The 9657-nt window shown below is 39.8% G+C and overlaps 1 long non-coding RNA gene across 2 annotated transcripts; it reads left to right on the top strand.

Annotated features, from left to right (window-relative positions):
* The first annotated feature begins 3539 nt into the window (after window positions 1-3539).
* LOC125519614 (uncharacterized) lies at window positions 3540-8826 on the top strand. 2 transcript variants are annotated; one of them, XR_015610358.1, is made up of 4 exons: window positions 3540-4183; window positions 4275-5958; window positions 6663-8442; window positions 8521-8826. It is a non-coding gene; the product is annotated as an uncharacterized LOC125519614 (long non-coding RNA). The 2 variants fall into 2 exon arrangements; XR_015610359.1 differs by lacking the exon at window positions 8521-8826 and having other exon boundaries at window positions 3553-4183; window positions 4275-4864; window positions 5821-5958; window positions 6663-7168.
* Window positions 8827-9657: the final 831 nt, after the last annotated feature.

Genomic DNA, 9657 nt, shown 5'->3' with positions numbered 1-9657 from the left:
CTATCCCTCTACATCATGTCATCTTGCTTAAGGCGTTACTCTATTTTTAACTTAATACTCTAGATGCATGCTGGATAGCAGTCGATGAGTGGAGTAATAGTAGTAGATGCAGGCAGGAGTTGGTCTACTTGTCTCGTACATGATGCCTATATACATGATCATACCTAGATATTCTCATAACTATGCTCAATTCTGTCAATTGCTCAACAGTAATTTGTTCACCCACCGTAGAATACTTATGCTCTTGAGAGAAGCCACTAGTGAAACATATGGCCCCAGGTCTATCTTTATCATATCAATCTCCTACTACTTAGTTATTTACTTTGCCTTTTTTTTACTTTGCATCTTTATCATAAAAATACCAAAAATATTATCTTATCATATCTATCAGATCTCACTCTCGTAAGTGGCCCTATAGGGATTGACAATCCCTATTTGCGTTGGTTGCGAGGATTTATTTGTTTTGTGCAGGTGCGAGGGACTCACGTGTAGCCCCCTGCTGGATTGATACCTTGGTTCTCAAAAACTGAGGGAAATACTTACGCTACTTTGCTGCATCATCCCTTCCTCTTCGGGGAAAACCAACGCAGTGCTAAAAGAGGTAGCAAGAAGGATTTCTGGCGCCGTTGCCGGGGAGGTCTACGCAAAAGTCAACATACCAAGTACCCATCACATACACTTATCTCCGACATTACATTATTTGCCATTTGCCTCTCGTTTTCCTCTCCCCCACTTCACCCTTGTCGTTTTATTTGCCCTCTCTCTCTATCCTCCCTCTCTTTCTCTATTTGCTTCTTTTTGCCCGCTTGCTTTTTGTTTGCTTGTGTGTTAGTTTGCTTGCTTGTCACGATGGCTCAAGATAATACTAAATTGTGTGACTTCACCAATACCAACAACAATGATTTTATTAGCACTCCGATTGCTCCTCTTACCGATGCTGAATCTTGTGAAATTAATGCTGCATTGCTGAATCTTGTTATGAAAGATCCGTTCTCCGGCCTTCCTAGTGAAGATGTCGCTACCCATCTAAATAGCTTCAATTGATTTGTGTGACATGCAAAAGAAGAAAGATGTGGATAATGATATTGTTAAATTGAAGCTATTTCCTTTTTTGCTTAGAGATCGTGCTAAAGCTTGGTTTTCGTCTTTGCCTAAAAATAGTATTGATTCATGGAACAAGTGCAAAGATGCTTTTATCTCTAAGTATTTTTCTCCTGCTAAGATCATCTCTCTTAGAAACGATATTATGAACTTTAAGCAACTTGATCATGAACATGTTGCACAAGCTTGGGAGAGAATGAAATTAATGATACGTAATTGCCCTACTCATGGTTTAAATTTATGGATGATTATACAAAAATTTTATGCCGGATTGAATTTTGCTTCTAGAAATCTTTTAGATTCGGCCGCGGGGGGCACTTTTATGGAAATCACTTTAGGAGAAGCTACTAAACTCCTAGATAATATTATGGTTAATTATTCTCAATGGCATACTGAAAGATCTACTAATAAAAAGATGCATGCGATAGAACAAATTAATGTTTTGAGTGGAAAGATGGATGAACTTATGAAATTATTTGCTAATAAGAGTGTTTTTTTTATCCTAATGATATGACCTTGTCTACTTTGATTGAGAATAATAATGAATCTATGGATGTGAATTTTGCTGGTAGGAACAATTTTGGTAACAACGCGTATAGAGGAAATTTCAACCCTAGGCCTTATCCTAGCAATCCCTCTAATAATTATGGTAATTCGTACAACAATTCTTATGGAAATTATAATAATATGCCCTCTGATTTTGATTCTAATATTAAAAAATTTATTACTTCGCAAAAGAATTTTAATGCTATGATTGAAGAAAAATTGATTAAGATTGATGATTTGGCTAGGAACGTTGATAGGATTGCTCTTGATGTTGATTCTTTAAAACTTGGATCTATTTCACCTAAGCATGATATCAATGAGTCTCTCAAAGCCATGAGAATTTCCATTAATGAGTGCAAAGAAAGAACCACTAGGATGCGTGCTAAGAAAGATGCCTTTATAAGAGCGTGTTCTTCTAGTTCCTATGAAAATAATGATGAAGATCTAAAAGTTATTGATGTGTCCCCTATTAAATCTTTGTTTTATAATATGAATCTTGATAATGATGGGACTGAATATGATCCACCTTTACCTAGAAGGCGTTCCAAGAATTCTGAATCTTTTGATCTTGATGCTAAATTTGATAAAAGTGGGATTGAAGAAATTAAAACCTTAGATGTTGCTAAACCCACTATTATGGATTTCAAAGAATTTAACTATGAAAATTCCTCTTTGATTGATTGTATTTCCTTGTTGCAATCCGTGCTAAATTCTCCTCACGCTTATAGTCAAAATAAAGCATTTACTAAACATATTGTTGATGGCTTGATGCAATCTTATGAAGAAAAACTTGAATTGGAAGTTTCTATCCCTGGAAAACTTTATGATGAGTGTGAACCAACTATTAAAATTAAAATTAAAGATCCTGAATGCTATGCTTTATGTGATATGGGTGCTAGTGTTTCCACGATTCCAAAGACTTTGTGTGATTTGTTAGGTTTCCGTGATTTTGATGATTGCTCTCTAAACTTGCACCTTGCGGATTTCACTATTAAGAAACCTATGGGAAGAATTAATGATGTTCTTATTGTTGCAAATAGGAATTATGTGCCCGTAGATTTTATTGTTCTTGACATAGATTACAATCCTTCATGTCCTATTATTCTTGGTCGACTTTCCTTAAAACGATTGGTGCAATTATTGATATCAAGGAAGGAAATATTAGATTATAATTTCCATTAAGGAAAGGCATGGAACACTTTCCTAGAAAGAAAATTAAATTACCTTATGAATCTATTATGAGAGTCACTTATGGATTGCCTACCAAAGATGGCAATACCTAGATCTATTCTTGCTTGATATGCCTAGCTAGGGGCGTTAAACGATAGCGCTTGTTGGGAGGCAACCCAATTTTATTTTTATTCCTTGCTTTTTGCTCCTGTTTAGTAATAAATAATTTATCTAGCCTCTGTTTTGGTTGTGTTTTTGGTGTTTAATTAGTGTTTGTATCAAGTAGAACCGTCGAGAAGACTTGGGGAAAGTCTTGTTGAACTTGCTGTAAAAAACAGAAACTTTAGCGCTCACGAGAACTGCTGTCATTTTTATTTGGAAAGTATTTAGTTAATTTTTTTTGCATATGATTAATAGATAAATTCCTCACGTCCAACAATTTATTTTAGAATTTTTGGGGTTCCAGATCTTACGCTAGATGCAGATTACTACAGATTCTGTTTTTCGTGTGTTGTTTGTTTATTTTGATGAATCTATGGCTAGTAAGATAGTTTATAAACCATAGAGAAGTTAGAATACAGTAGGTATAACACCCATCTCTATTCCTAATGTCTCAGTCCGTATGTCGTTTCGTTCGCTCGCATCGCTGGTTCTGTCCCACATTTATTCGCGCACGATAACAGGAAACTTCCCTCGTGTGCGCTTCCGATTTTCTCTCTTACCAAATCAGCGATGCAGCAACCAAAAAAACAAACAACGATGCAGCCCCGCAAGAAAAGCAAACGGCCCACCCTTTTTTAGGCTCCCGAGTCCCGAGCAAGGGTTATCTCAAAAGAAAAAAAAGTCCCGAGCGAGGGTTAGGTCTCCTGCCCGCGTGCACGCCGCCACCATGCTTTCGCTCGAAATCCCTAGTATTCTCATGGCTCACCCCTGACCCCGGCTCTGGTTTTCCTCATACCAGCCGCCGGCGACCGGACTCGCTTCCTTCCTCCGACCTGTGGATCGGCTCCACCGTCCCCAGAATCCCCACTCCCTTCGCTGACTCCTGCTCCAACACTGATGCGCTGACGCCGCCGCCTCCTGGTCGGCATGCACGGCCGCACGCCCAGCAGTTACCGTGGCCGATGATGGAACAGCCCCGAGACCCTCCTTGTGTTGCAGTGCTTGGAGAAGAGGCAAGGCGCCCAGGGAGTCCTGAGAAGACGCCCTCGCCGCCGACCTTGAGGTACAGGTCTGTCTCCATGAGCTCGAGGAAGCCATGGCCGATGCATCCAGCTGCGGATGCCGCATCTTTGTGGCCGCCACCCTCCCTCACCGCCCTACACAACCGGCTCCTCGGTCACCTCGTCGCCGCCGGCGGCCTTCAGTATGTCGTGATCGACCACGAATCTTCTTACTGTTCGATTTTGAGATTCAATCAGTTAGGATTTCATTTGGTTCCCTATCCCCTTTTGCAGGTTTTGTGAACTCCATTTGCAGAGGTAGCTTAAGTGCAATTTCATTTCAGGGAGAGTTGGCACATATTTCTCCTTTTAGGCTGATACTTCAGACTTCAGTACACATCAATATGTACTGAAGTACAACTTCAGGTTTTAGTTACGGTTTATGCACATTGCCATGTTCTAAACTTGTGATCCATGGAGACATAGCATGTTTTGTACAAAAATAAATCATCGTAATCTAATCTCATGCAACTTTATGTACTATTCTTTGTTGTACTGAGAAGCTGCAAAGCCCAAGCCTCGTGTAAATATAAGAGGGCATCTCAGAAGATATGGGGTGAATGATCTACATAATTTTTGGGATGCAGTAAATCTAAATCTTACCTCTCCCTTAGCCATTTGCGATCTGGCACCCCCCCCCCCCCCTTGCATAGATAAGTACATGGTGTTTACCATAATTTACATTTGTCTTTATAGTACTCCTCCTAAATGTTTATTGTTGAGTGTCTCATTTCCAGCATATTAGTAGAGGAGCATGCAAGTTTGGATAGCTAAGTTTGTTGATGGGATTCATTGTGCTGGTTAAAGTCATAATATATCAGCAGGTATGGCATGGGATTCATTGTTCTAGTAAGATGAGAGTAGATCATTGTATACATTTCACCGTATTGGATTATTTTGTGCCGAATTCTTTAGTCAGGCACCTTCTTTCTCTTAAGCCATCTTCATCTACGTGTTTTATATATTTACAACTTCCAATTTAATAGTAGAGATTTAATCTCAATACTTGCTTGCATGGTGTAAGAATGTTGAAGTATGTTTTATTTTGGCTCCTACCTGTAGTCTACAACTGGGTGTTCCAAGAATTTGTTTTTCGCATGGTCTTCTTTGCTACCTCTTCATGGGCGATCCTCATTATTTGTTCCTTGATTCTCTATGCAAGAATCTTGCCTCATGGTCGAAAACATATGGTCACATATTTTCTCCAGGGGATTAATTTTAGTCAGAGCCGATCGATAAATGATCGGCCAATTAGTATAATTTTCTAGCTTAATACATGTCATGTAAGTATGTTTTCCTTAATGTGATAGGTAATGTAAATTTTGTGGGTCTCTCAGTTGCTATGAGCCTACTACAGTTAATTGGAAAGCATGATTCCGATGGAAATGCAACAGAAACAGAACCTGAAATATTAGTTAATTGGATAGCATGGTCCCGGCGGAAATGCAAATGAAACAGAACCTGGAATAATAATTAAAATTGGATAGCATGATTCCGATGGAAATGCAAAAGAAACAGAACCAATAATAAGATAGATAAGATGTGACTGACACTGGAGTAGGGAGCACACGACGGCCGTCGTTCGCGCGGCCGACACCGACACTGGTGTAGACAGTAGGCCACTGAAGATCGTGTTGGCGATGTAGTATTTCCATGAGCATGCATCAAATATCAAATCTCTTTACCAGTCTCTTCCGCTGTCCACATGGCTCCCCTTTTTATGTACCACCACCTCAACTTGGTAGGACTTGAGATTTACTTTGGTGTCTACCCCGTGCAGGAGATGACTTTGTCGTACCTGACTTGCGGAAATGCGATGGTGTCTACCTTGAAGCTTGAAGAGTTCATGAGGAAGTCTTGCTAGCATCTAGAGTTGGATGCCCTCATGAAGACTACTGTCAGTCAATTTTCATGACTGGTTTGCTTCTTTCCTCTAGCTGCACAATATGACATATTGCTTCTTAATTCAACACTTACTGCTACGTAGTAATAAGAGGACATATGGGACTTTGTTTCTCGAATTGACACTCAATAGTAGAAGAGGTTCATACCTCGAATAGTTGATCACAAAACTGCCGTATCATGGCTTCTAGCTTATATGTTACATAGCAAGTGAGCAACCTCTGTTTTCCCTCCCTCCAATATCTATTTTCTAGCTTGGATTAGCTAAAAAAGCTTATTCTGGTATATATTCATTGGCGCAAAAACTAGAAGCTCAATGGTATTTTTTTTCTTATCACACACATATATATGAAGGATTGTGCAGACAACTTGCAGCTTTATAATAAATATCTGGTTCGTTCATAGTTTTCTCAAGGATTTGGGAACATCGCATTGACATTTAGATATATATTTTTAGCATTCTTCAAGGTCTTGATTTATTTTATTTTTATGCTGTAAAATAATAAAAATAAAAATATGTTGTACAATAGTAGTATCGGGTATGTAGTCAAATTTATTGAAATCAAAAGAAAACAAGGAAAGGAGAGCCGAAGTTCAAGGCATGTTCAACTCCAATTATTTGCTCTCTCAATGGAGTGTTAGTCCTCTGAATATTTTTATTCCTCTGATCTCAAACATCGTCCACGAAAGAGTGAAGCTTCGTCTGCCACTGCTTTTCAGTTCACACCGTTGATGTTGTGAGGACTGGCAGCTCTTCAGTTCACACCGCCAATGTTGTGAGGAGTGGCAGGACTTCAATGGGCATGGAGGCTGCAACCTAGGGCGAGGGCGTGGTGCGTTGAGATGGCGGAGCTGCGTTGGTGGGAGGCGGCGATGGCGGCGGCAACGCCAATGTCCACAGGGATCTCTTAGCCGCAACAGATCGAAGAACAACTTGGGGATGTCGTGCAGCTCCTGCGTGTAGTAGATAAATTGCCGCCCAGATAAATCACCGGGACACTACCAAGTGTGTCGTTCATTGGGCCAGGATAAAAAATCTTGAGGGTGCCTCATGTGCGACTCTAGCTATTGAAAGTCAAAGAACTTGACTACTTCCGGAGTTTGATAAGGCTTTATAGTGAGTTCTCATACTTTTACTGCTGTTGTTATTAAGCAGATTTTGTCAAAGCAATTGCTATGTGTATGCCATTTTCATGTTCTATACGTGGCTGTTTTTCCATGTTCTAGACATGGATATGATGATTCGTCGATGAAGCAATTGATTTCTAATACTAGCAATTGGGCTTCTGGATATTCTAATACTGACAGTTTTGTTTCATTGTCCAACACTGAATATATTCATATGGTGATGGATGCAGCATAACCATCAATTGAAGTAGATAATCTGCAAGGCTATTTACCATTATCCAGGTTTATTCAACATTTAGGTTTGTAGTAATTTATTCAACATCCAGGTTTGTAGTGTTAACACTGATTTATTTAGTTTCAAATTGGTACGTTTCAGTTGCATAAAGGCATAAACATCTGTCATTTCTGAATAAGTTGTAGATGATTTCCCAGCTTTAAGTATATACGAAACACACATTATATTTTATTTTAGTTGTTATCTGCACATGGCAATTAATTTGGATAGGACAAGTTAAAGTACATCTCATTCAACGGCAGTTTTTGTCGTGTGTTTTAAGTTTTCATTATTAGTAGCAGGGGTTTCTATAGCTAGCCCAATGATGACCCCCACTTTAACTAACATGATGTCAAGCTCAAGGCTACCAGTGAACATCCATATAGCTCATCGAGTCATTTTCTGATCACTAGCCCTATTGTTATCGTGTCATTTTCATGATTGTCAAATGCCTAACTGATGCTTTAATTAATTCATTGCCTTCAGTTCGTGTAGCATGGTGGTAACGTAATTTGGTCCATTTTGTGAATGATGTGAACTTTGAGAGTAGCCACAATACCAAATCATGTGTAGCAGGGTGTAGGGAGTCTGTCGATTTTTTATATGTGAATCACTGATTGCTACAGTTAGGAAGAATTTTCGTTCACCACCAAAGACCGACACGTGATAACCATTGCGCTTTCTTTCTAGAGCTGGTTTTGGGTGCACTACTATACTATACCCTGCGACTGCATTTATATCCCGTGAGACTATATTTTTGGTTGTTGGCTGGAGCTATCACTATGGCTGTTTTACTTTTCATTCAAATAAATTTGTATGACAACCAAAACCCAATGACAGGTCAACACTTATCAATAGCAGCTCAGTTCAATGATCTCTCATGACAAAAATTTCAGCGGAAACCTCGTGACAGTTTGCACCCCCTTATCTGCTTTTGACTTAACCTATGCAACTATACTCTGACCAGATACATGTATTAACCTATTGCAACAATAGAGTGTGCCTAAGCCAATGATTGGACATCGGCTGTTTGGATCCACCCTTAAGCCGAGGCACAAGTCCATTCAGTTGATTATTGTTTGGGGATTCAGTTCCATGGTGAGATATGATTTTCTGGATCTGGTTATCGTTGGATTGTGATTTGTTGGTTTGGGAACTAACGTCCGTTGCTTGCAGCAAGGGGAATCATATTGGTTGAAACCTTGAAGTTGAACATGAAGGGCACAATGTTGATTTCCATTGGGTGTTCCCCTTGTTGAGCACATTAGTAGATGGTCTCTTACTGGATTATGGCAGTGATAGTGTGGTATTGTTGTGAATTTTGTTTTCTTCTTTTAGTAGACCAATTATTTCAGAGAAATTTGAGATGCTACAATACTGATAGACATGGGTCTGTCCCTTCATTTTATCAAGGATGATTATTGATGAAAGGACATTTACATATTTATAGGTTGCAACTAGATCAATGACGGTCTAATCTAACACCCATTGGGACAATCATACAAACTAAGGAACAATGGATATGCCTTTATGATGGTTGTCAACAATGCCACTACCTCCTTATTTGGTATGTCATACATGATCTATATGTATCATAACTTTTGTGCCATCTCCATACTAGGAATGACTCGTAAATTGATGCCTGTGGTACGATTGTATTAGTGGAATAAGTTTACTACTTTGGATAATGTGGATTTCAGTAGAGATGGCTTTACAACAAATTGCATGAGCGAGCGGTTCATTTTTTCATCAAGTTGTACAATTTTTGGGTTAATATAGAAGGGTAAATGCATTGGTTGGTTGCTTCAAGAGTTAATAACGAACACGGTGGTGTATCAATTGCATGCCCAGCAATGAACATCGTATTGTTGTTTCATGGTAATGCACATCGTTCAACTGTATATATTACAACGTGACAATGGCTCAAGAGACATCGGATCCGCCTTCTTAGCTCAGGGGCGTCATGGGCGACGCATGCCTCAACCACCTTGATGACGGTGGTGGATCGACATGAACAAGGGGGGGATCAAGGCAGTTGACGGGGGACTCCTCCTTGGCGGTCCGTGGGGAAGTCCAGTGTGAAGGGGAGAGGGCGACATGGCGAAGGTGAGGTGGGTGTCATCCGGTTTTAAAGAGAGGACAAAATAGGAGGGGTGCATCAGGGGGCGGGGCTGTGTATTGGATATAACATGTTGGGTAGTCCAGACAACCACATTTCTCCCCACATATGTGTTGGATTTGGGGCTAGCCAAACTGTTTAGATGGTTGGATTTTCAAGAGCCCAATGGACACCTGTTTGATGTCCAAACACGC

Source organism: Triticum urartu, chromosome 7A (assembly GCF_056163025.1).
Source record: "Triticum urartu cultivar PI428250 chromosome 7A, HENAU_Tu73, whole genome shotgun sequence".
Lineage (NCBI taxonomy): Eukaryota > Viridiplantae > Streptophyta > Magnoliopsida > Poales > Poaceae > Triticum > Triticum urartu.
The sequence above is the reverse complement of the archived record's forward strand: the minus strand, read 5'-3'. Positions and strand labels throughout refer to the sequence as shown.